The sequence below is a fragment of the Euleptes europaea genome, chromosome 6 (assembly GCF_029931775.1).
Source record: "Euleptes europaea isolate rEulEur1 chromosome 6, rEulEur1.hap1, whole genome shotgun sequence".
Lineage (NCBI taxonomy): Eukaryota > Metazoa > Chordata > Lepidosauria > Squamata > Sphaerodactylidae > Euleptes > Euleptes europaea.
The window spans coordinates 68,016,984-68,042,415 of NC_079317.1; the positions used below are offsets into that span (position 1 = coordinate 68,016,984).

The window sequence follows — 25,432 nt, forward strand, 5'->3', positions numbered from 1 at the left end:
AGTCTTTCTGCTTGTTGTATTTGGGGCCAGGAAGGGATTTTTCCCTGGTGATTGGAAAGATTCTCTACCCATTTTCTTGGTGCATGTTGCTTGCTTGCCTGAGTCATTTGGAACTTCTGCTTTGCAAACACCCTTTTCAGTGGCTCCTAAAAAAGAGTGCACCAGGGTGGTGCAGTGGTTAAGAGTGTCGGACTAGTATCCAAATGACCCAGGTTCAAATCCCCACTCTGCCATGGGCCAATCACACTCTCTCAGCCTAACCTACCTCACAGGGTTGATGTGAGGATAAAATGGAGAGGAGAATGATGTAAGCCACTTTGCGTCCCTGTTGGGGAGAAAGGTGGTCTATAAATGGATTAAACAAACAAACAAATGTGCTTCCCCTCTTCTGTGCTTGTAGAACATTGCCATATTGTTTGTGTCTGTCTGTGCAAGGTTTGTGGTTCCATGGTCCTGTCTTTAGGTGAAACATTGGCTTCTTTGGCCATATTGTAGATCTGCCCTCAAATATCCTTGGAATTGCTTTGGACAGCTCTTGATTTCTACACCTGATGTTGGCTATTGTATACAAAGGAAGAACACAGAAACAATCCTATAGAGAAAAATCAAATCAAGACTTCACATAATATTGAAAGAAACACATGGTTTATTCAGCTCCATGAAACATTTACATCAGTCTGGCTGCAGTTCAGTGGTCACCTGCCCAAGCTTGGAGTTGTCTCCATGTTTCCTGAAGAAATTCAAATAAAGCATTAGTGTCATCATTAATGTAGCTGTTTCCCCTCATTATAGAATCAATAAGTGATACGAATGTATAGTATTATTTTTTCATATTACTTTAACTTGGGTGCCTGACCTTCCCTGAATCAGGGCAAAGGAACACTGTTGTTTCTGTGGAGCACAATCAATCTAGTACGAACTGGTGAGCATACAATGGCTGCCACATGGAAGTTGCTTAAATCTGCTTTGTATGTAGGTTGCCTCTATATGGCAAGCCACTCATATGTACTAGCTTGTTTACATCTCCTGGGCATGCAGTAGGGGTCACTGGGTGTGTGTGGGGGAGGTAGTTGTGAATTTCCTGCATTGTGCAAGGGGTTGGACTAGATGACCCTGGTGGTCCCTTCCAACTCTCTGATTCTATAATTCTGTGATTCAGGGCATTTTCAAAAATGTGATGTGAAGAAAATCCCAGTGCCAAGACTTTATACATGAACAGCATTATAAGGAGCAATTTAAGGAAACATCAACATAGGTCCTTTATGCATGGGTAATTTGACTCACATTCACCCCCAGACTGACTCAGTTGTTCCTTGGAGTTATGCATGAGTTTTCTGTCCCTCAATGTTGACCTTGTGCCCACCCAGCACTTTTCTTGGGTTTTCCCAATGCTGTTTTGCCACAGTTTTAAAGCCTGCTCTAAGATCAACTCAGTTCAAATTGTGTGTATAAGGCATTATAATGGTCATTCTGTGTGCCCCTCCCCCTTTATAAGGTCTTGGCACTGGGATTTTCATAAATATTGGCTATTGCATTGTATGCGCATGTGGCTGAGCCTGGAAGAGCAGAGTTGTCATTTGAGTCCATTAAGTAAGTTATAAAAATGTTCATCCGATTTTACAGTGCAGCCTAGCATTTCCTTTAAACATCGTATTTTATTGATATACATTTGGCTACATTCCTATCAAAAGGAATCCTAAACGCAGCAATAATATGTTGAAGGAAAATAACAATTAGTGCTAATCTTTCATTTACCTGCTGTTCCTGTTCCAATGGGAGTTCCCTTTCAATTTAATTTCTGTTCTGAGATATGGCTACACTTTAGGCTCTCAGGAAGGTGAATTTGATTTTTTATCTTTGATTTTCTTCCTCTGAACCGTTTCCTTAGGCTTTGTGATAGGGACTGTGCTGCCTCGGATGCAATCCCCATTTATGACGACTGTACATAAAGACCAATTGAGCAACACTCACTGCCTAAAGGAAAGAGCTCCAAACATTTTACTATGAAGCTACATCAAGGGGTTTTGTTTCTGTTAGGAATCCACCCAGAGGCTCCACAAGCTTGCACAGAAGTGTTTCCACCTTGGCACTGGTCACTAGGATTAAGCACTAGGAGCTTCACTAGGCAGTCTGCAGCAGATTTGTGCTCTGCAATCCAATGATCAGGAAGCTGATCCCTGCTAATAAATGTAGACTAGAAGGATCAGCATAGGCGGTACAGCTGCTGCCTTATAAAATAGATAGGGATTCTATTACTAAGCCTACACAATAGGAAGCATCTCTTCTATGAGGGATTTTCTGCACTGAGTTACCACTTGAAGAAGAGAATCCCCCTCCCTCTTTTTGTACCTCCCCCCCCCACTCTCTTGTACATAGAAGTTTGGGAGGGATGTGAGAGAGAATCAGGTGTCTCTTCCTTCCTTGTATGTCTGTGTCGGTCAGTCTGTCTTATGCTGTCCATCAGCACTCACTCCCCCTGAGAAGCAAGGCAATTTGTGGCAAACATGGGTAGGATTAATACTTAGTCAGCTCACACTCAAAGATTCTGAGTAAAATGAATTTTCAATAACTAAACATAAACCCTAGAAAGCATAGATAGGAACAATCAGAAGAAAGTACAGACTAGTTAGGCAGAATCTAGAAAAAAGCTATGAAAAGGAATCTTGCTTAATGGTCCTATACTTACAATACAACATTGACATTGCTGTCCTTAGAATGAGTTCAAAACAAGGCATCCTGGCACAGAATGATTCGGCATGCTTGGATATCAGAGCCTCCAGTTCAGGCTAATGCTTTTATGAATTCTTCTGCAGCCTATCAGTGCATTCCTGAGCCTGGGGGCTGAATGGGCTTAGGAGATGCCCAGACCCCAATGCCGGCGTCCGTACCACTTGTGCCATGCAAACTGGTATGGATTCAGGCATAGTGCCACTTGCACCAGCCCCCCAGGAATGCCGTGGTAGCGTGGCCCTCGGACGCCGGCTTGGCGTCCTGCCAGTTGGTGCAAGTCCTCATGCCGACATCCCAGGATGCATTTCCGGGGTGTTCTGGGGGGCTGAGCTTCCGGTAGGCAGGCTCCTAACCCCTTTCAGGCTGGAAACTCCCCCTTAGGCTTCAGCGGTACTCTGCCAGGTTTTTGCTGGCGCAACATCACTTTTCTCCGTGGGGCTTTACCCCCCTTTTAAATTTTTTAGTTAAAAATGCCCCCTTTCCCCCCTGCAGCAGCCGCAAAACCTCCTTGGAGGCACTGTGGCGGTGCCACGGCCATGCTGTTCCCAGCCACTGCAGGGCTCGGGAATGTGCTGTATGAGTCTCCTAACTAACCCAGTCAGATTTTCTGGGTGGCAGCCTAAAGGTTTCCTTCTAAGCCTGCTCTTGGGGATAGAAGTGATCATCACAGCTCCTCTGGTGGCTTGGCCAGATGTGCCCAAGATTCAGTTTTCTTTGGTTGGTTTATAGATCACCATATGCCAGTCTCTCCCCTTCCTGGGATGCAACTTTATTATCTAATTGCCAGCATTCCTACAGTTAATCCTGTGTTATTCTAACAGCACGTTTATCCTTTGCTAAGACCTTCTATACACGTGTATCACTGAATGTGTAGTGGTTGGGTGGGATGGGGGCAGAACTGCTCTAGAGGTTTTGTAGGGGGAAAGTGGAATATAAGTGTTTTGATAAATAAACCTACTTTTCCCTCTCCATCTGTGATTTTTGTGAAGATAGGGCTGTAGTGAAGGGCTATAAGGCTACAGATGCAATTGAGTAGGGTATGGGAGAGAACAGAATCACATTGCCTGCAAGGTTAGGTCAAGTTTGTCCAGTAAAACAAAGAAGGAAAAGAGGGGAGAGGGAAGAGCTGAGAGTTACAACAGAGGAGATGCTGGAAGATCTATAACTGGATCCTCCTATTGGAGTGTATCCAACCATCTGTTCACAAAAGTTTTCCCCATGTTCCTCTTCTGCTGCCCCTTCTGATCACTGGAAAGATGGGGTTGCAGAATCCATGCAAAGAAACAGCCTTGTGGGCCAGTGAGCTAGGGTGAGGAGAGACAGGGGGATGAAAACGATCCCTTTCTTCAGTGGAGCTGCACTTGTGGAAGAGGAAGGAGGAGTGGTTTCTCTCCTTGTCCTTCCTCACTTTAGCCCCCCAAACCCTTGTGGTTATTCTTCCATGTCAGTCCCTCCAAGACCTTGGGAATTATCTTTTCAGGGGTGAGAAGAGGCTGCAGGAACAAAGAAGAACATGGGAAGAGTCTGTTCCATGTATAGGGTGATAGTATTTTAAAAACCCTGGTGGGAATCCTAACTGGGGGGGGGGGAATCCAGATTAAGGCCATGTGGTGGGGGGTTTCATCACACATTGCTATTAGCCCTCAAAAGGAAGAAGATGGACAGAAGATGTCTGTCTTTTTTTTTTCTTTGAGTATTAATAGCATGGTGGCAAGTTGATCTGCAAAACTGCATGGGGGGAATTTAAACTCTATTTCCCACCTGCATGACCCGCTCTGAGTTGGGCACCATTTACAGTGCAGCTTCTATTAACATTTTTCAAATGATGTGAGGATCTCAGCATGGATCTCCTGGGGTCTCATCTACAATCATGTACAGGTACACAAAGGAAAAGATATGTAAGGAAAGGTGAAGGAGAAGACAGTAGATAAATACTGATTGCTTTGGCTACAGGGCTGTGATGTGGAAGGCAAAGATAGCCCCCCCCCCCCCGGCCAACATAAACAGCAGAGGCAGTTTTACAGCTCTTTCTTCCCTTCCAAATTGGTCAAATATAGTACTATAAGATACAAAAACGTAATGAACAAAACTGTGAGAGTCTCTCAGACATAGCAAATAATGTAGAAAATGAATAATCCCAATGGTTCCAATACTTGCAGTCGAGCAATTATATATTGTATCCAACTTACAAAGTGGAATTTTACAGCAAGTAATGGCTCAATTTGAGAACTTAATAGGCAACAAGGAAGGCTGGAAAGGTACGTTTTCTCAAATAGATCATGAAATGCTGCACCTTAAAGGCCATAATGGAAAATACATTAGAACTTGATGGGGAAAAATGTTAGGCATGGAAATTGAAGACACGGCTTGTTAAAAGAACACCCTTTATTATTATAAAAGAAACTCATTATAAATTCTCTACTGTTGGCATCTTAACTCCATGTAGATTAAATTGGAAAGACAAGAAAGACAATGGTAAGTGTCTGAAGTGTAATCAGCCCAGAACAGATTACTTTCATATTCAGCAGAGCCACTTAAAAATGGTTTGACTTTAAATGTCCATCATCGGTTGTGTAAAATGTACACGCTGGTAGAAATGGCAAAACTAGCAGAATACATCGGTGTGAGAGAGGGTAAGAATTCATAGCCTTCTGATAATACTTTGCAGCCCATTACTGATTTTATTAACCCAAACTGCAATACAGACATTGCTTTGTACATTTTTTTCAGTGTTATAATCCATTAATTGTGTCTATAATTTACCCTTTAAGTTTTTTTTAAAAAAACCCCACCAACCTGTTCCTGCACTATATCATCTCAGAATGCTAGTATAAGTGGTGGTGCTTACAGGGATAGATCTTTTCCCAAGGGTATTAAAAATCACTATACACAGGGAGCAGGTTCTGACATCTCTATATATGAAAGAATGTTTGGGCATGAGATCTCCTACCTGGAGTCTGAAGTACTGTAGTCCAATTTCACCCCATAAAACTAGAATAAGGTTTCCAAAAGGTAAGGAATCAACATGAAATCATGGGCTAATATTGATACAAGTGATTCTGTGAATAATATATAATAAATTTAATAAAAAGGTAAAGGTCCCCTGTGCAAGCACCAGGTCATTCCTGATCCACGGGGTGACGTCACATCCCGACGTTTACTAGGCAGACTTTGTTTACAGGGTGGTTTGCCAGTGCCTTCCCCAGTCATCTTCCCTTCACCTCCAGCAAGCTGGGTACTCATTTTACCGACCTCAGAAGGATGGAAGGCTGAGTCAACCTTGAGCCGGCTACCTGAAACCAACTTCCATCGGGATCGAACTCAGGTCGTGAGCAGAGCTTGGACTGCAGTACTGCAGCTTACCACTCTGCGCCATGGGGCTCATAATGAATTTAATACAAACACAAAATTAATATAAATATAAACAATATGTCGGTAGCCCTTTTCTAGCCTCTATGTATCTGTGCTGAACATGCCAAATAAACATAAAAACACAAAATTACAACAGTGTGACCATATACCCAAACAATATCACAGCTCAGAACATACATGTTTCGGCTGTGAAGCCTTCTTCAGTGGTCTGAATAATATAATTCTATGCCATTTTGAAAGTGCATGAATGTATAAGAAAATTGCAATCAGTCATTTATGTAGACCAGGCCATAGCCTGGTGCAGCAAATGAGAAAAATGGGCCCATGTCTGCGTGTGCATAGGCCCTATTAGAATATTAAACACCGTGTGGATAGCTGGTGGCATTAGAGACAGGGCAGACACACTGGGTAGGCAGAAATGTCTGGTGTAAGGCATACTTTTACTCTCAGTGTAACATTACCAGGTCTAGAAGAATCATTGAGGTCCGCACTAACCAATATTCTCAACTACTTTCACTCAAAAGTTCAAGGTGGTGTATATCTGTCAGCAATGCTGATTCTATGACCTTAGGCAGTTCATGAGAGGGAGGGCACCTTGGCCATCTTCTGGGCATGGAGTAGGGGTTACTGTGTGTGTGTGTGTGTTGGAGGGAGGTAGTTGTGAAATTCCTGCATTGTGCAGAGGGTTGGACTAGATGACCCTGGTGGTCCTTTCCAACTCTATGATTCTATATATTAAAATAAGACTTAAAAACAGCTAAATATGTAAAACAAAACACAGTACAAGTAGGCTTAACATCCAGGCCTGGAAATCTCCCAGAATTACCATTGATCTATAGATGACAGAAATAAGCTCCCCTGGAGGAAATGGCTGCTTTGAGAAGGAAGAGTCAATGGCATTATACCCCGCTGAGGTCCCTTCTCTCCACAACCTCTGCTCTCCCCAGGCTTCACCCCTACCCTCAAATCTCCAGGAATTTGCCAATCTGGACTGGGCAACCGTAAGCATAACAACCAGCACAACTAAATGTCACTTACTTGATCAACATACCAGAGAAAATAATACATGAAAAATAAATATGTGGGAGAACAGAAATGCCTTAGCCTGACTACAAAAGCTATACAAGAAGGACACCAGGCATGTTTCCCTGCAGAAACTGTTCCATCATTGTGTCATCACTGGCCCAAAAGATTTCCCTTCCCAAACAGACAGCACTTGGAAGAGGAATCAGCTTTGAAAGACGAGAAGAGACATCTCAACAATTAGTAGGGACAATTATATGTATTAGCAAAACTTGCCTCAGTGTCAGCTGAATAAAATCACTTTTTGGGAACCTCTGAAACTCTATAGTTCTTGGATGATGATATAGGTCATTACACTTTGCTTACCTAGTAGTTCAAAGAAAAAGAAAAAGCTTGTAAACTAAGCTCCGGAAAAGAATGGAATTTTGAAAATTGTACATAAGTATGCTCAGCACTATAAGACAAACATAATAAATATCCAGCAGCCAAACACTACAGTGAGATTCTTGAGCTTGAGTGGATTCTTAAGGGGTCAGACCCCTTGGATATTTCTTCTCTCCTTGCTGAGAGAATAACACAGACAGTGAAATATTTGGTTGGCACAAGCAGCTTCATTTGTCCACAGTCTCTCAGTGGGAAGATGAAAAATACATTCTGAACTGCTATGTAAGCAACCTGCAGCCTATGTAAGCAGCCTACGGTTAAGCTCTAGGCCAAATCTCCATTACATCATTTGGTCTGTGCGAATGTGATGGGCAAACCAGTCCCCGTGACTGGCATATCTAGGGGTGTATGTTCGGCTAAAGCCAAACCACCCCCCCCAATACCTTTTTGGTATTTTGAGGGTGTTTTTTTTACTGATAAAAAAATGGCGGCAATAAAAGGGAGCCGAAAAAGCAGGTTCCAAATAATGCTGCATTTATTTGTCATTATTCAGGGATGCTTTGGCCCCGCCACCATTTTTTTTACCCCTCCCTCTCCCTCTCTCACCTGCTGGCTGAGTCTGCCACTGCGGGGACACAAAACAGAAGGCTGGGCTCACTGGAGCGCAACCTTCAGTTCTTCCCTGCCCTGGCCGAACTGCACTTGGAGTTTGTCTGGGGGGAGATGCAGAACTGAGAGCTGGGCTCACTCTGAGCCCAGCCTTCAGCTCTGCACCCCATATTTTTCGGGTTCTGGTTTATTAACCTGAAAACTTTCGATTTTTTTTTTTGGGGGGGGGGGGGAAGCCGAATAAAGTATTAGAATTTTTCTGGATTTTTCTAAAATTTCCAGGTCTATTAAACTTGAACCCAAAAAATAACGGAAAAAAGTTGGTGCACATCCCTAGCATATCTTCCTCAGCTGAAGAGGCAACTACTGTCTGATCATATTTATGAATATATGAAGCTGCTTATGTAGTCAAAATATTGTGTTAGGAGATCAGTTCGAAGATCCAGCAGAAAAGTGGTAAAATTACAAAAATCATGTATATATTTTCAGCTTGTGTTTTTTTGGGGGGGTGGGTGGGTTATAGCTCCTCCTCAGGCTTGCCAGCTCCCCTGCATGATATCACTTCTGGGCAACACCTGGAAGTGAAATCAGTCCTCTCTAGGAATCGCTGGGAATGCTATGGTTTTACCATTGAGTTTTTGGCGATTCCTATAGGCGTGACTTCACTTTCAGGTCTTTTCTTCTTCTTCTTTTTAAAGTAAGCTCATTACAAATGAAAGCAGTCTTTCTCTTGCTATCTCATGGTGCTGCAAAACTTCTCTAAAGCTCCTGCAAAGTACTCTGCTGGGAAATGCAGTTAGACACAAACAGACCATTAGTCTATCTAACCTCTACTCTGGCTGGAAGTGACTCTTTACAGTCTCAGCCATGGGTCTGTCTCCAACCTGTTACCTGAGATCCTTTTAACTCGAAATGCCAGACATTGGTGGTTGGGTCTAGACTAGATTTTCCAATGGCAGCTCCAATGTAACTTTCCTGCCTTTCTCCACTAGGATTGCCAGGCCCCCTTGGCCACGAGCAGGGGATTGGGTGTAGAGCTGCCAGATCAAAGTTGAAAAACTCCTGGAGATTTTTGGGATGGAGCCTGGAGAGGACAGGGACCTAAGTGGGGTACAGTGCCATGGAATCCACCCTCCAAAGCATCCACTTTCTCCAGGGGAAATGATCTTTATAGTCTGGAGATGTAATTCTGGGGGATCCCCAGGTCCCACCTGGAGGCTGGCATCCTCATTCTTCACCCACTGCAGCCCACTGGCCTCCACAAAATGCTGCTCCTTGGGGATAGGGACCCTGAGGAATGACACTGGAGGTGTGCAGCAGTGGAACTTGACAGTTTAGTATGAATCCCACCCTGGATCTTCCACAGGCAAGGTATGTGCTCTACAACCGAACTATGGCTCTGGAAAGGAGGATGCTTTAGTTATGGAAACAGAAACTGTCAAATAACCCTGGAAATCTTGTTTGTCTCTAAGGTGCTACTGGACTCGAATCTAGCAGACCAACATGGCTACCCTCTGAAAGTGCTAAATAACCTTCCTCATAAAATAGGCTTTGACCCTTTCTTTTTCTAACCTAGTTTAAAAAACTGTTCTCTGAAAACATGGCTGCAGGCTTATTCACATGGGTATTGGACACATGGGCAGCAAAAGGAAAAGCACTGCGCAATCTTGTACTTGCTGGCTCAGGTCAGGTGTGTGCATCTACTGTCATAAGCAGGATGCAGCTGTGGGGTTGCCACAACTAATTATGATGTCCCTTTTTAGAAGGGCATGTAGTTGCAATAGGGTTGCCAGGTCCCTCTTCGTAACTGGTGGGAGGTTTTGGGGCAGAGCCTGAGGAGGGCTGGGTTTGGGGAAGGGAGGGACTTAGAGTCCAATTGCCAAAGCGACCATTTTCTCCAGGTGAACTGATCTCTATCGGCTGGAGATCAGTTGTAATAGCAGGGGATCTCCAGCTAGTACCTGGAGGTTGGCCACCCTAGTTTGCAAGCCATAGCTGCATTTTACACACTGGGGCAAAACAAAGAAAGAGCTTTTGTTGATGAAACAACTACTGAATGCAGCATTTGTAAAATATGAGGCATCAGGGCAAACCCTACAATGAAGCTGAGATCTGTGCCCTGAAAGCTCTTACCCCCTGAAATGCCCTGAAACTGGCATTGTTTGTGGGGAGAGCAGGTTGGCATCTTTTAATACTCAGAGACTCTGTGCCTTTAACAGATAAATAACAAGCAGAACACAACATCAATAGGTGAACAAGGACCACTTTCCCTGTTTCACTTGTTGCATCCTGGCCTCTGGACACCAAATCCTATGAGGAAAGGTTGAAGGAGCTGGGTATGTTTAGCCTGAAGAGGAGAAGACTGAGAAGGGATATGATAACCATCTTCAAATACTTGAAGGGCTGTCATATAGAGGATGATGCTGAGTTTTCTGTTAGAATAATTTTCTAACACTTAGAGCGGTTCCTCGGTGGAACAGGCTTCCTTGGGAGGTGGTAAGCTCTCCTTCCCTGAAGGTTTTTAAGAAGAGGTTAGATGGCCATGTGTCCGCAATGCTGATTCTATGACCTTAAGCAGGTGATGAGAGGGAGGGCATCTTGGCCATCTTCTGGGCATGGAGTAGGGGACGGGATCACTGGGGTGTGTGTGGGAGGAGGTAGTTTTGAACCTCCTGCATTGTGCAGGGGGATGGACTAGATGACCCTGGGGGATCCCTTCCAACTCTGATTCTATGAAAATAAAAAGAGGATATAGGTTTTGGATCTACCGGCTGAAGCAGCAAATGAAACGAAGCCTCTGCATGGACATCTTTCCCTATGTTGGCAGAAACTGCTCAGACGCTGAATCTTCTCCACACCCCCCCCCCCCAAATGACTTCTGTCCCTTCAAGATTAAAAATGCGTTGAGAGTCTTGTTTTGGGGAAGAAGGAAAGAAAAAAAGGCCCTCCAGCTCCTCCCTCCAACCTGGGTCCTTTGTCTGAGCTCACCAAGAGTTAAAGAGAGCCGCCGAGAGGTTTGGGGGGTGGGGTGGGGGCGTCGGCGTCGGGCTTCTGGCCCTGGGAGAAGCCTGGACGGTCGTTCCCTCTTCTGGGGCTGCGGGGAGCGAGCTGAGGTCTGAAATCTGAGCTCCTGCGCAGCCCCGCCGCTGGGGTGAAGCCCCAGCAAGAGGCAGCCCGCCCGCCCGCCTTCCTTCCAGCCTTGAGCAGTGTCTCTCTGGCCCCGAGCAGGATGCCCGCGGCTGCCGGGACTCACCTAGGACTCGCCGTCCTCCTGCAGCTCCTGCTCCTTTCCTGCTTGCCCAGAGGTAGTGTAAGTACGCGAGTGGCTTCCTCTGCATGCTGAAGAGCGGCTCCCTTTCCTTTTGGACAGGTCAGCCCAGCACTCGCGGGCTTCCACGCGCTGCGTCGTGGGGGCAAGAGCGATCTCAGGATGCATGAATAACAGAAAGAGGCTCTTGGTTATTTATTGCTTGCTGGCACTGGGAAGTTCTTCTAGGAAAGTTTTTTTTCCCTTTCTTTCTTTCTTTCTTTTTTTTTTTAAAGAGCAGTGTAATAGACTTAGAGGGAAACAATGGGCTGTGTGTGTAAGTAATGTATCTGCTTGTTGCTCACTGACATACTGGTTGCTTTAATTTCCTCGCACCCGGTGCCTAAAAATGATGACAAGAAAAGGGCCATTAAGGCTTCGCTTTCTTAAATGTAAATTGTTTGGCTTGGCCCGGGACACGTTTTCCTTTCCAGTCTGACTCGAAAGAATGAAGCGGAGGGGGACGCAAGCAAAACAAAAGCCACACAGTTTCACATCTCAGCTTTATTTCTGCCGATATAACATTACTTTAATATTGCTGCGGTTGAACGGGACTGTGCTGCAGTAGGTGTTTGCGTGATGCCATGCTCAACCGTCATGCCCGGCTTTCTTTCCTGATGTCCTGTCAAAACTGTTCCTCTTTCAATATGTATTGGCTGGGGCTAGTCCCTATTCGTTTGTGTTAACCCCACGGAGCAAGCTGTGCAAAGGAGACCAAATATTAGAATCCTCCTGCCCACTCCCAGAATCCTTTGCAGCCTCTCACAGGTTTCAGTTCTGAGTGATGTGGTCATGTCAGATCAAAAGTTCAAAAATACTGGACAACATGACGGTTTGGGTGTATGCAGTAAAAAAATTCATAAGTAACAATATTCTAGAGCAAGCAATGGAAGTAAGTATATTGTAGAATAAGCAGTGACTTTTTAAAATAGGAGGCATCCCTTACAATTAGGGGTAGCCCTCAACCACAGGCATCAGACTCTGGCTAAGTTGTCTTGTCTACTGCTGCCTCATTAAAGACAATAATAATGGTAAAATCACATGTACCAAGTAAACACTGTGACATTCCAAACACTGAAGCTCATAATATGTATAAATAACTCCACATGTCAGATATGCTGCCACATTTGAAAGGATTAAAGGAAAATGAAATGGATTTCCTGAGCAATTCCCTGGGCTTGGCTGAATTAAATACACGAGGCACTTGCGGTAGGCTTGCAGACTTGTCCAGGTGCTCTCTGCATGATTCATTTATCTCCAGAAAGTAGATAAGCAGCTCCCTCTTAAGGACTTATTGACAATGCATTTTTGTAGCTCTGCCTTGTGCCTTCATGCTCAAGCACTGCAGCAGCACCGACTTAAAACGTGGATGTATAAAGTTGTTCAAGAAACATTCCAAATGCCACAACCTCCTGCCCAGTCAACCAGAAGGAAAATGAGCTCATCTGGGAAGGCAGTTGCTTTTGGTGTCAGGCCCTTGAATGCACAGAGGTGATAAAGAGAGAGCAGAGAGAAACAGAGAAGCTTTTCCCAGCATAGTAGCATTGACAGCTAAGTAAAAGTCTAATTCAGGATTTCCATGTGCAACAATTTTAAAATACAATAAAATAATTGTTTTAACACCTCCTGCACTCCACCTTTTAGCAGTGTACCCTAGCACAATTTCCATTAGTGCTTTTAACTGTGACTAGCCTCCCTGTGGTCTTGAAGCGGGTCAGTGCGTTTCAGTTGACTATGCTCTTAGAATTGACCCCTTCCTGAGAAGTGGTATGTTATCCTATTCAGTTAGTCACCTACTAAGCAGGACTCAACTGATTTACTCAAAAAAGTAAGTCTTTTTATTGAATAGCTTCAATGTAATACATGTGTATATATGTGTATATACAAGTATTACAAAGTCTTCAAAGCAATAACAATGTATATAATACAGCAAGCCAGTTTTACATACTATTTAGTTTTAAAATCCAATACTTTAAATATAACAGTTTAAGAAGTCTGATTTAGTTAAAAGAATCAGATTCACACTATCTAGAACAGTGATGGCAAACCTTTTAGAGACCGAGTGCCCAAACTGCAACCCAAAACCCACTTATTTATCGCAAAGTGCCAACATGGCAATTTAACCTGAATACTGAGGTTTTAGTTTAGAAAAAAGCTAGTAACCTGTGATGGACTTTTCCTCCAGAAATTTGTCCAATCCCCTCTTAAAGGCATCTAGGCTAGATGCCATCACCACATCCTGTGGCAAGGAGTTCCACCGGTTAATTACATGATGGGTAAGTGGGTGTTCCTCTTTTAGTAGGGGATTTCACTGTAAGGTGAGAGGCATCGCAAAGCCTGTGCTGTGGCCCGAGCGCTCTGCTCCCCTCCAGCTATGCCATGCTGTGAGCTATGCTCCCCTCCAACCTAGCTCCTCTCTAACCCCACCACGGGAATCACCTTCACCACAGACTCAACTGGCTGCCGTCCGCGCCGCACCCTCATGCCGCATGTGAGCCGCCCTGCCGCATGTGACAGGGGAGGGAGGAAATGCTCCCATTGGGTGATGTGAGAAATGCCCTCAGGCGCGCATGGAGAGGGGGAGGGGAGCAGCCCGGCCCCGCGTTCCTCTGGCTTTCTAGTAACGAACTCAGGTGAACTCTGTGCTGGGGCGACAGTGCATGTGCCCACAGAGAGGGCTCTGAGTACCCCCTCTGGCACGCGTGCCATAGGTGCGCCACCACTGATCTAGAATAACATATAAGTAAATCCATACATACCCAAAGCCAGTCTCTTCTGAGATTCTCTTAGTCCAAAGACTTAGAGAGATCTAAAGTTCTAGCCTTTCTCTGCCTATATTTATACTGTCCAAATCACCTTGTATTGGTTTGGGTTTATTTTTCCGTTGGAATTTATTTTACTGCACATGCTCTGTAGCTTCACCACAGACTACCATATAAGGATTTCCTCTTCCAGTAGGCTATTTTGTTGAACATTGCTATTTTCTAGAAAATCAGTTTTGGGTATTGTTATATCTCCATTATAACTAATTTTACCAGTATTCTCATCTCCTAAAGAACACGATAAAAATGAATATATTCATAACTTTCTACTATCATTCTTTCATATTAAAACCTTAAAACCCAATATAACATTATATTACATCATTAGGTAACAGTTAGCAAAATTACCACCGGATAAAAATGCTACCAGAGGAAAAAATCCCCAGAGAACAAGGAAAAAGGCCATAGGAAAAAATGTTTCTGAAAGTGGAGTCATCCAAGGACAAAGACAAACAAGAGTGCAACAATAATTTCGGCACATAAGTCCTTGGCAAAAGAATGTCCAGACTTGTTCACTTTTAAATGAAAGACAAGCCTCTGCAGGGTTTTTATGAAAAATTGGGTTTTACATTGAATAATTCTGCACATGTACAACACTAATGCAGCAGTTCATATGTCCTAATATGTCAAAGCCTGTAACAGTCTAAATCTCTCACACATAAGAACGGCCCTGCTGGATCAGACCAAGGCCCATCAAGTCCAGCAGTCTGTTCTCACAGTGGCCAACAAGGTGCCTCTAGGAAGCCCCCAAACAAGACGACTGCAGCAGCACCATCCTGCCTGTGTTCCACAGCACCTAAGATAATAGGCATGCTCCTCTGATCCTGGAGAGAATAGGTATGCAGCATGACTAGTATCCATTTTAACTAATAGCCATGAATACCCCTTTCCTCCATGAATATATCCACTCCCCTCTTAAAGCCTTCCAAGTTGGCAGCCATCACCACATCCTGGGGCAGGGAGTTCCACAATTTTACTATGTGTTGTGTGATGAAATACTTCCTTTTATCTGTTTTGAATCTCTCACCCTCCAGCTTCAACAGATGACCTCGCGTTCTAGTATTATGGGAGAGAGAGAAAAACTTGGAGTATGGATAATGAACTTGGAGTATGGATAAACTCCAACAGTCTCCACCTCCAGGATCATGGCCAGTCCCAGCTCTGATTTCCATGCCATTATCTGAACTTTTGTTCACAGGGCTGTATGTACAAGCTGCCATGGATACACAAGGGGGGGATGACAAGGGGGGAAACTGCTCTGGGACAACAAAGGCTGAGGGCACCCAACATATTGGTTCATTTTGCTTAAGATGAATGGAGAAAAAGGTTGTCCTTATTTGGCCTTTTGTAAGAGCATAAGAAAACCCATGCTGGATCAGACCGAGTTCTATCAAGTCCAGCTGTCTGTTCACACAGTGGCCAACTAGATGCCTCTAGGAAGCCCACAAATGAGACAACTGCAGCAGCATTGTCCTGCCTGTGTTCCTCAGCACCTAATGTAACAGCCGTGCTCTTCTGATACTGGAGATAATAGGTATGCGTCATGACTAGTATTCCTTTTGATTAGTAGCCACGGAGAGCCCTGTCCTCCATGAACATGTCCACCCTTCTCTTAAAGCCTTCCCAGTTGGCAGCCATCACCACATGTTCCATGATTTAATTATGCGTTGTGTGAAGAAATACTTCCTTTTGTCTGTTTTGAATCTTTCACCCTTTGGCTTGAGCAGATTATTATACGAGAGGAAGAAAACCTTCTCCCTGTTCACTCTCTCCACACCATGCATACTTTTATAGGCCTCTATCTCCCCTTACCCACCTTTTTTCTATGCTGAACAGCCCTAAGCATTTTAACTGCTTCTCATAGGGCAGTTGCTCTAGTCCCCTGATCATTTTGTTTGCTCTTTTCTGCACTTTCTCAACCTCTGCAATATCCTTTTTTAGAACTGTACACAGTATTCCAAGTATGCTCTAACCATAGATTTGTATAAATGTATGATAGCATCAGTTTTATTCTCTATTCCTGTTCTTTTTCACAGCAATCACACGCTGAGTTGACATCTTCATTGAGCTATCCATTACCACCCTAAGGTCCCTTTCTTGGTCTATTGCTGCCAGCTCAGATCCCATCAGTGTATATGTGAAGCCCCCTTCCCTTAGAGGCATATCCTTGGTACAAGAGGATACCTGTTCATCCACCAAGGAAGGGGTCCCTTCTAAAGTACCACATCCCCTTTCATCAGAGAGATGATCTCCTTCACCAAGGGCTCCATCATCCATGAATGGCAGGGAGCCATCATCCTGGGACTGGGATGCGACTATTGCATCCCTTGAGTACTTGCCCACTACTTTCGCTGCCTGTCTCAGCTTCTCCAGTTGAGCTACGTTGGTCTCAAGGAAATGAACTTGCTCCTTGAGAGCCAAAATCTCCTTGCACCGAGCACACACCCATGATTTCTGTCCAGCAGGCATACATGTGGCACTCCCTGCAGCACACTGGATTGTCCTCCAAGCCCTGTGGCACAGAGTGGTAAGCTGCAGTACTGCAGTCCAAACTCTGCTTACGACCTGAGTTCGATCCCGACAGAAGTTGGTTTCAGGTAGCTGGCTCTAGGTTGACTCAGCCTTCCATCCTTCCGAGGTCAGTAAAATAAGTACCCATCTTGCTGGGGGTAAAGGGAAGATGACTGGGGAAGGCACTGACAAACCACCCCATACACACAGTCTGCCTAGTAAACATCAGGATGTGACATCACCCCATGGGTCAGGAATGACCCTGTGGTTGCACAGGGGACCTTTACCTTTACAATAGGATCAACTGGCGTATTCCCTTTTAGCATGGTGAAATAGAGGTGCTGCAGAGTTACGCCTGAAGAAATGTTCTGTTCTTTGGAACTCTCAGAGAAGCAGGATACCCCTCGGGGTCTGGTCTGGACTTAGCAACAGTGCTTGGGTATTGATAAATGGGTAGATGGTAGGGTTGCCAACCTCCAGGTACTAGCTGGAGATCTCCTGCTATTACAACTGATCTCCGGCCGATAGAGATCGGTTCAGTTTGGCAATTGGACTCTATGCCACTGAAGTCCCTCCCTTCCCCAAACCCCGTCCTCCTCAGGCTCCGCCTCAAAAACTTCCCGCCGGTGGCGAAGAGGGACCTGGCAACCCTAATAGATAGATTGTACTCTTCTTGTGCTACTGGTGGGAAGAATATAGTATCTGATAATTTCCCTGTACAGTTAAAAAGTGATAAATGGGTAGATAGATTGTACTCCTCTTGTGATACTGGTGGGAAGAATATAGTATCTTATAATTTCCCTGTACAGTAAAAAAAAAATCTCATTACAAAGTCATAAAACAGGTAACAGCTAGCAGGGTCTTTGCTGCCCTGGGCATTTCATGGAGAAAATCAGAAGACTGGCCCAGTGGCGGACCTACATTTTTGGGACCCTGAAGCTTGAACTGTTATGGGGGCCTCTTTGCAACCAACAACAACAAGGCAACATCCTAAGGACCTCGAGGCCCAAGTGGTGGAGAACATGGTGGTTGGGTGGAGTCCTTGAAAAAGGGCCCATACAGCGAGCCCTTTTCCACCAGCAACGAGGTCTGGGTAACTGCTGTTATCTTCTTCAATGGGGTTGTTCTATGGCAGATGTATTGGTTCGGAGGGGGCTCGTTAGGATAAAGAGGTGAAAATCTGTTTCTGGTGTTAAAATGCACAAATGAGACGAGTGCAGCCTGAATTGAGAATTTAGATGTCTTTTTATGGTTCCAATTGGCTGAGCTATAGAACTATTAAGCCATGCACTAATGAAGGATTCTAGCTGCCCAAATGTAGGCTGTGAATAGATTCTGGTGAGCCCATACAGCTGGGGGTTCGGGCACTGCAAGCCCCTAAGAAAATTTTGAAATTTGACCAATTACAGGGACATTTTAAGGCCATATGAAATGGGTATTAGAGCATATTCTAAGATCAATATTAAGTACTTCAACCCATTGGTTTATGATTCTATCACTAAAATAGCCTTATTTTAACAACAAACACTTAAAAAAACCTGATTTTTTTTAATTCACTCATTTAAAAAAAGTTGCTTCAGGGCCCCTCTGGGATTAGGGGTCCTGAAGCTTAAGCTTCATTAATTTAATAGTTGATCTGCCATTGGATTGTCCTTCCTTCTTAATTCTGGTCTGTTTCAGTGCAGAATAAGGAAAACTGTCAGGGTCTGTGCTGTATTTTTCTTAAACTGCAAAGGCAATAGCATCATGTGAGGAGATAACAGAATACCTACTCCACATAAAAACCTGTATAAGTGATCAAAATGGGCCTTCAGTATTGTCGTATCATATGTTTATAGTTGAACAGTGTTAAATTATGTCATGCTTTCCTTCCAATATGGGTTATTCAATATGTTTTCGAGGGTGCCGCTAAAAAGAGAAATATCAGTGGGCTGAAACGCAGCAGGCTTGTCAAATGATGTCTTGTCATAGACTCTGCAGCTGTAAACTGTCACAGAAAGAACAGCCAGCAATTAGATACTCCCAGCGGCGGAGCAGAGAATCCGAAACGGTTGACGCTGGTTCAGTAATGGCTCGATTTAGACCAGGGCCCACGCACAACGTGTCTGGACCCATACAAACTTGTAACACTTCCCACAATTCTGGGGCCCAGGAATGCACAGCAGCAGCTACTACTTTGGAGTGCAGCTGCTGAAGTTCCTTCCTGTAAAGCAGCTACTGCGGTCTATCTGAATAGTGAGATTAGTATTTTAGTAGTAGTTACCTTTAAATGTATACAACTGTTCAGGACTTGCTTTAGAATTTCCCAGATGCTCTGCAAAGGATTCAAACCAGAGTCAATTCCTGTGTGGCTAACTCTTTTTACACTGGTAACTTCTTTTCCATACATATCATTCTTTCCAAAAAGTCAGACCGTCCGTTGGAATGTATGAGGTGCTCAGGCTTGCTGTGGGTGGATGAGAATTATAGCCTACCATCAGTGTAGTAATAACTAGTGAACAGCTCCGAGTACAAGCAGTTTTGCCTTCCAGATCTCGTTACGGTCCCAGTGGCATGCGTGTGTGTTTCTGCCGTCTCACACAGTCCTGACCATTTCCTATGAAGAAAGGGCTAGCGAAAGTAAACAGTGTCTTCGTTTGACCCACCCAGCTTGATGTACTCAGTCTGCTTGGAAGGTTGTGTGAGGTTTGGAAAAATGATTCATAAGGGTGCATTCCAAACAAATAAGTGTCTGCAAGAAGACAGTCTTTGCACAATATACCCTTCCAATCCCCTCCTCCACACACACAGGATGAGTCACACGGTGAAAGCAGAACACGACAGTTTGCTCTTCAGATGCAACAAGTGAATGAACTAAATTCTTCTTATATAGTGCCTAGATACTTATTGGTGTCAAAACTGATATTCTTTTTTATGTGGAATGAAAGAGCATTCTGATAGCAAAGGGATTCCATGGCTCACTCCCAGATTCCACGTGTTGACCATCTGCCGAACTCATGAACAATCCCCAATGTTTGTGAAAGCATTGAGAGGTGTACTGGCTTCCTCAAATGCCAGAGAGCGGGGCCATAGGTACATCATATGTCACATCTTTTCTTGGTCACAGAAAACGTTCCCTAAACGGTCACAACAAAGGAGAGCAGCTTCTTTGTGGAGATATAGGAGGGAAGAAAGGGATGAGAAGTAATTGTGCCTCTTGGCCACTGATTTCTGAAACCTAACCAGAGAGGAGCATTGGAAGAAATAACATAGAAGGAGCGGCGTTCTTTCCCCTGAGCGGGTCATAGTTATTGAGAAGCATTTGGAGTCCTATCTAGACTGTTGGATGTCTGTGTATTTATTAATATGAAGCAATATTTCTGCCAGGCAGCCCTCTGGTTCTTGACTTTCCTGAGTAGCAATAAAAGTGTTTCTTGTGGGGCTGCTATCACCTCATGAGTTGCAGGCCTACAGTTTGGGATAGAGTTGCATTGGAGGTTTGGCATAGGTATTGAAGGTGAGTCATGTATGTGCCCAGACTGTCTCTGTGATTAGAAAAACAGACACTAGGTGAAAAAAATAGCAATTAAAATACTACCAATAGTTTCAGACCAGTACTATGGCCATCAGCCCAAATGTTTTGCTCTTCTGGAAGTAGGGTTGCCAACTTCCAGGTGATACCTGGAGATCTCCCGCTATTACAGTTGATCTCCAGGTGCTTAAGATCAGTCCCCCTAGAGAAAATGGCTGCTTTGGAGGGTGGACTCAGTGGCATTACATCCTGTGGAGGCCCCTCCCTTCCCCAAACCCCACCTTCCCCAGGCTCCACCCCCCAAATCTCCAGGTATTTCCCAACCTAGAGCTGGCAACCCTATCTGGAAGCAGAGGCGGCTCTATTGTGAAATTAATGAAGCTTAAGCTTCAGGGCCCCCAATGCTGGAGGGCCCCCCGAAGCAACTTTTTTTAATGAGTGAATTTCTCTACAAAATTGATGGAGTTTTTAAGTGATAGAATCATAAGCCAATGGGTTGAAGTACTTAATATTGACTTTAGAATATGCTCTAATAATACCCATTTCACATGGCCTCAAAATGTCCCTGTAATTGGTCAAATTGCAAAATTTTCTTGGAGACTTGCAGTGCTCTAACCCCCAGCTGTAAGGGCTCACTGAGCTCACCAGAATCTATTCATAGTCTACATTTTGGCAGCTGGATCCTCAAATCCTTCGTTGGTGCACGGCTTAATAATTCTATCGCTCAGCCCTTAGGCTAGAGCCAATCAGAATCATAAAAAGACATCTGAATTCTTCCCGCCGCCCAGCTTAGGGGCTTTGAACAAACATTAATTGTTCAAAAGCATGCCAAATGCAAACTTTTACCTTTCAATAAAAAGTTGTTTGTATCATTGAGAGCTCTGTTATTGTGTTTTTCTTTTAAGGCAAAAGATGTTAATGTATGTGTTGTTTTTTCTAAACTAAAACCTCAGTATTCAGGTTAAATTGCCGTTTTGGCACTTTGCGATAAATAAGTGGGTTTTGGGTTGCAGTTTGGGCACTCAGTCTCTAAATGGTTCGCCATCACTGTCCTAGAGCCTACAGGCCCTAGGGAGGCCTACATCAGTGTCACAACCCCAATCCAGACCTTTCTCTTGTTATTGTATGCCACTTTGCTGATAATAAGTAACCGTGACTGAAGAGCTGTGATCTGCCCCACCACTTACCCTTTCCTATTATGTTACTATACCAAGTCCACTATTAACTTCAGGTGTGTAAGGTAAAGTGGATTTCTTTTATTAGTGTGACTTCTTTTACACACACAGGATTCCTTAATGCTGTACCCATGAGCACATCAGCTACAAATCAAGTTCCCTTTTCTCTGGATCCTACAGAGTATGTAGTCCGGTATATTGGTTGAGGATAACGCGAGGGTTGAATATAACAAAACACATACGTTTATTTTGTTTGTAAGTGTTATCTGTAATCCTTTCTTACTATAGACTGTTGGGTTGACACAATTAACAGAGTTGGGAGGTGTGTTAGACTTATTGGTTACAATGTTGGTTTTTCCAGTCTCAGATTTCAAGACAGTATGTAGACAGCTTTAACAATTCACTGTTTTTTTTTTAATTATCAAGGAAGGCAAACTGCCTGTCAAAAATCATACACTACCATCCCTACACTATCATCCCTACATCATACACTACCATCCCCTTCTCCACACTTCAGCATTCCATACAGCTTTTAAAAATCTGATTGGTCTAGAATGGCGAGAAAAGAGGAAGGAATATTCTCCTGTCCATCACAAGCACAGGGCCTTTTCAGTGGTTGCTCCCCTTCTATAGAACTCTATCCTGGGAGATATCCTCCTGGCACTATCTTTTGGAGCTCTCCAAAGCCTTTCCTGCCTTCTCAAGCCTTGGGTGGAGGGAGCTATTTTGGTTTTGTATTGTAATTCTTATTGGCTTTGATTGCTGATTTGTATCCGCTGCTTTTATCACTGCTTAAAATGTTTTGTTATGTTATTTAATATTTTAACGTACTGTTAAGCTGCCTTGATGGCCTCATTATGGCATAAAGGTGCCATATCATTTTTAAAACAAACAAGTGATTACTATTAAGCATGAATATTCCATTTGCCGAGTCCTCCATCTCGTGGTAGAGCCCAGAGTACGAAACGAAACTGGAAGGGGCTGTGGCTGGTGGCTGGAAGGGGTTAGCTGGCTGGTATATGAAACAGGAGAAGCAGAAAGGTCTTTGTACTGGGTTAAGTTTCCATATTTTCCCTTCTTTTTTTTGCTGTCGAGTCACAGCTGACCTATGGTCACCCCACAGGGTTTTAAAGGCAAGAGATGTTCAGAGGTGGTTTGCCATTGCTTGCCCCTGCGTCATGACACTGGAATTCCTTGGAGGTCTCCCATCCAAAAACTAGCCAGGGTCAAGCCTGAGAGCCCAAGGGCACCCAGCAATCTTACATGGTGTGAGTAGGGATTTGAACCTGGGTTCCCCAGGTCCTAGTCCTATAGCCCTCCCTTATTGTGTTCCCTTCCACCAGTAATTAATCCTCATCTGAGCATAGAGCTGTCATGGTTGACAGCCATTGATAGATCTACCTTCCATAAATTTGTTCAATCTTGTTAACGCCATCTAAACCAGAGGCCGTCACATCACCTTGTGGCAGTTAAGGAAGGAAAAAAGAAAAGAAAAACTCTACGTCCATCATACAGTGCATAATGGCATTTTTAAAAACTCTCTAGTGTACATGCTTTTCTAAACAAAAAACTCTTATTTGAGGTTGATACAAACTGGAAATGCAGGGAATTAGGGCACCTGTGTTTTAGAATACAGGAACCTGGAAATGGGTTACCTATTTTTCCCACTTGAAGAAAATGCCTATTTCCTAGCTCACTGAGTTTGCAAATGTCTGTGAGCGCTTAATTGCATTTCTACCATTGTTACATCCTAATAAATTAGCTAGTTGCTTCTGTCTTTAATTGTCGGAAAGGGATTAATATTGAAGAGGTTGCCAGGTAACCTGTACCTTTAGGGTAATTAAACAATGTCACAACCATGTAAATCCCTACACATGTGCTTCCACATGCTTGACAGAAGTACCCCAGTCCTTAAATACATTAAATTCACCCAGTAAACATCTTCAGTGCTGTTCTCTAGAACATGTATCTTTGACAATGCATCAATGAGGATGTGGGAATGAGGATGAAACAATGGTAGGTCAGTTGAGCCACAGGCTGTCTGGGTCCCGTTTGAGATTTTAGGGGTGGAGCCTGAGGAGGGCGGAGTTTGGGGAGGGGCTGGACTTCAATGGGGTAGAATGACATCGAGCCATAAAGCAGCCATTTTCTCCAGGTGAACTGATGATCTCTGTCACCTGGAGATCAGTTGTAATAATGGGAGATCTCCAGTCACCACCTGGAGGTTGGCAGCCCTATTGAGCCATCATGTTTATGGTACCCTGAAACACTGGGCACCATATTTGTATGTTGTTTATAGGAATGTAAGTAGACCCTGCTGGATTGAACAAGAGGCCCAACTAATTCAGCATCCTGTTTCATACAGTGGACGATCAGATCCCCTGGAGGGCCAAACAAATAAGGCATGGAGGTGTGTCTCTATACTTTTATCAGCTGGACTTTATGACTTTGAGCTGACATGGGATATTCCTCAATGCAATTTTATAACCGAGAGCTCCAAATCCATCCGTAAAACACTTTTTTTTTTTTTTTTGCATGCTACAGTATTTTGCCTTTTACAGAGTGGCCCTCTAGTGTTCATTCCAAATCAACAGTTTGCATCCAAACCAATTCCCCGTTGCAAAGGCTCGCCACGTTTAACTGACCTCATCAAATTTTAAAGTCAGGCTATAAATAATGTCTAAATTAACCCTACAGTAAGCTCTTAAAAACCCACATGAAACTTTGCTTTGCTTTGCTTGCAGGTTACAGGATTTTTAATATATATATACAAAGAAATACTGTTTGGCATATTACAAAGGTCATGGTGCATATAGCACCCCCCTTTTTTTACTGAAGTACATAAGAGTAGTTCATGATAAAGTCATGCCATACTAACTGAAGAATAATGTGTAGAAGAAGAGTAGTAGTATTATATGAAGAAGAGTAGTGTATCGCACCTCAATGCTTAAAGTATGTGATTAACCACCATGGTTCCTAACGCTACCTGGACTGCGCATCCTTCTTGTATAACAAAAAAAAAAAAAAAACACTCTGCAGGAAAATCACAATGCAGCTGCTTCTGCTCCCTAAGCCTCCCCTGATTTTCCAGGGTGCTCCTGTCAGATGAAGCATGGTGTTCCAGTCCCAAAACATCCCTGTACCAGATGCAGGCAGGAAACAGGCATATCTGTGAACAGTCTCCACCTGCCTTGAATAATGTAACATGGAGGGGATAGAGGTCACATTGTATAAGTGAAAGGATAAGCAAATTCATAGATATCAAGACTTCTAGATAAGGACATTGCTGAATGGAACACAATACATTAGAATTTGGTGCTTGGGAGTTAATTTGGATATCCTTAGAGACAGTGACATGAAACAGAACCGTGTGCAAATTAAGTCAACTGCATGCGCTTATGGGATCACTTCTTTATATCTATGTTTGAGTTCATTCTAATTCATTATTACTTGTATTAATACTACATGTTTTTTTAAAACAAACAAATGAACTGAATAATCAAAGGTCTCTGGGTGTATGCTCCTAATTAAAATTTAAAATGCATAATCAGCAATTGCTGACACATTCAGGTTCATTTAATTATGTACAGAGTAATTTTCACATGGTCAGTGCACCCCCATTCATTTAAAAATAGGCAACTATTACTTTGTGACATTTAGGGCTTCAGTTTCTGCACCTTCCATTGCATGCAGGAATGCAATACCTCCATGTCTACACTGAAGGATGGGAAGGCTGATTTTCTAGAAGGGCTGGATCCACTTGTCCTAGAAGGAGTGAAGGTGGCTCTTTGAGACCAGGTTAAGAGCTTGGGAGTACTCAAGAGATGAGGAGGGGCTAGGGTTGCCAACCTCCAGGTACTAGCTGGAGATCTCCTGCTAATACAACTGTTCTCCAGCTTATAGAGATCAGTTCCCCTGGAGAAAATGGCCGCTTTGGCAATTGGACTCTATGGCATTGAAGTCCCTCCCTTCTCCAAACCCCGCCCTC

The 25,432-nt window shown here is 43.8% G+C and overlaps 1 protein-coding gene across 1 annotated transcript in view; it reads left to right on the forward strand.

The window, feature by feature from the left end:
- The first annotated feature begins 11,392 nt into the window (after window positions 1-11,392).
- Window positions 11,393-25,432, forward strand: part of PAMR1 (peptidase domain containing associated with muscle regeneration 1) — an 81,444-nt gene continuing 67,404 nt past the window's right edge. Inside the window, exon 1 of the mRNA XM_056851182.1 lies at window positions 11,393-11,423. The gene's annotated coding sequence lies outside the window, so the exon portion shown is untranslated. The remainder of the gene's footprint in view (window positions 11,424-25,432) is intronic.